Source organism: Neovison vison, chromosome 9 (genome assembly GCF_020171115.1).
Source record: "Neovison vison isolate M4711 chromosome 9, ASM_NN_V1, whole genome shotgun sequence".
Classification (NCBI taxonomy): domain Eukaryota; kingdom Metazoa; phylum Chordata; class Mammalia; order Carnivora; family Mustelidae; genus Neogale; species Neogale vison.
This window is the reverse complement of record NC_058099.1, coordinates 101,469,681-101,471,921: the sequence shown is the minus strand read 5'-3', so window position 1 is coordinate 101,471,921 and position 2,241 is coordinate 101,469,681. Positions and strand designations below refer to the sequence as shown.

Here is a 2,241-nt window from a genome sequence, read left to right as displayed (position 1 = left end):
GACACACCCACCCTTTGTTTTCTCTAAACTTTAATATTCATAGATTTTTATGTCTTTATATGTATTTTTAAATAATTTTGTTGAGTTCCTTTGAAAAAACCCAGCTGGAATTTCGGCTGACCCTGCGTGTCATGCACGGACGACACGAGGAGGCGTCCCGTCCTACAGCGTCAGACGTGAACACGCCGTAAGCGCGGCGTCCTCGTGGCCCTTCGGATCTGCAGTCTCCTGTGTCGGAGTTTTGTTTCCGCACAGACGGATTTTGGATTCCTTTATAATTTCTAGAGATTTAATATTTTTGGCCATCGTCATTTGTATCTTTTATTATATTTAGTAGACTTATTGCTGGCATAGAGAAAGAGTATCCGTTTGTTGTGCGTTTAAATTCCCGTTAGTGAACATGCCGTGTGGTGCCGGCTTCAGGTGGAGAACCCGGCGGTTCAGCACTTAACGGAGAACACACGGTGCCGGCCACAAGCACCCTCCCTAACAGAGACTTGGAACAGTTCACCAGCCGGAGGGTCATCCTTGCGTGGGGGCCATGCTTACCCCTGTATTGTTCCGATTTTAACGTATGTGCTGCCCCAGGGGGCACAAGACCATTAATTTGGAAAACTGATCTGGAAAACTTGCCAAACTCCTGCACATTTTCTAATACAGTTAACATTTGAACAGCATGGGTTTGAGTTGCGTGGGTCCCCTTATATGTAGTTTTTTCCAGTAAATACAACCCTGTACTCTAAAAGTATTTTTCTTACGATTTTTTAATATCATTTTCTTTCCTATAGCCTACATTATTGTCGAAGTTCAGTACCTAACACACAAAGCATGTGTTAATCGGCTGTGCTCCTGGTAAGGCTTCTGGTCAACAGTGGGCTATTAATGGTTGAGTTTGGCGGTGGGGGACAGGGTCCAGCGTTTCATGGGGGTTTTCTACTGCGTACGTGTCAGTGCCCCTAACCCTCATGCTGTCTAAGGCCCAACTGTGGTTTGGTGGTTCTTCTGTTTTCTTTCTCTAGGTAGATGGTCATTATTTTTCTTATTTCCTTTCCTTTTGTCACGGCACTGCCCGGATCTCCGGAGCAATGTTAAATGGTGGCACCGGCCCTAGGCACCGTTACCTTGTAATGAATCACAGAGAACGTCCATCTAAAATCTCTCTGTGACATTTCTCAACTTAAGTTAATGCTGTGGGATTGTTGGTACGTAACCTTAGCAAGGGAAGGAAACTTGGATTCTCTGAGAAGCAGACAGCAGGGTGGAAACAGGCGCGCAGGTGACTTGGCCCGTCTCGCCTGCCGGTCTGAAGGGTGACGTTGGTTGGTTTTGAATGTCGAACCAGCCTCACAGCCCCAGGACAGCCCCCCGCCCCGTCCCCGCCGTGGTCATGATGTACAGTTGTTTTAATACATCACTGGGTTCATTTTGCTACTGTTTTGTTGAGAACGTATATACCTAAATTCATGAGAGATGTTGACGTCTAGCTTCACTTGTACGTCCTCTTTGCTGTACCGTGGTACAAGGTAATCGTGACCTCATAAAGTGAGTGGGGAAGTTCTCCCTCCCCTTCTCAGCACTGGCAGACTTCTTGTGAAATTGGTGTTAATTCTTTAAATGCTGGAGAAATTCTCTATTTGAAAACATCTGGACCCTGGAAGTTTCTTTTTCCAGGAACTTTTAAAATTACAGATCCTATTTTTTAAAGCTCCTAGGAAGATTCATGTACTGTTTTATCTTGCTGGGGTTTAGCAGTTTGTGGTTTTCCAGGAATTAGCCCATTTCTTCTAAGTTGTCAGATTTCTGACACCCGTGACAACCTTTGTCCAGCCCCTTTCATTTTGTCAGTGGTGAAGTGTCCCATCTCCTTTGATCCTGTCCGCTGAGCGAAGGGCTTGTCAGTTTTATGGATTTTCTTGACAAACACGGTTTTTATATCACTAATTCTCTCATTTCTATGTTTTTATTTTCAGCGACTTCTGCCTTTTTACAATTTCCTCCTTTCTGCAGTTTTGTTGCCATCCTTGTCCGTGCTGCTTCTTTCTCCAGCCTCTTGAGCTGGAAGTTAGGTCCCTGACTGACGCGTTTTCACTTTTCTAATGTAAACATTTATTGTCTAATGGAAACACCGTATTAGCTGAACCCCACAAACTTTGATATGTTGTATTTTCAGTTTCATTTCAATTTTCCTTCAACCCTCATTTATTTTTATTTTTAAGTTTCCTTTGGGCCTTCAGCTCTGCC

General features: G+C 44.2%; 1 non-coding gene across 1 annotated transcript; it reads right to left on the bottom strand.

Moving 5' to 3' along the window:
• Positions 1 to 491: 491 nt before the first annotated feature.
• Positions 492 to 595, bottom strand: LOC122917899. The gene has a single exon (XR_006386516.1). It is a non-coding gene; the product is annotated as a U6 spliceosomal RNA (small nuclear RNA).
• Positions 596 to 2,241: the final 1,646 nt, after the last annotated feature.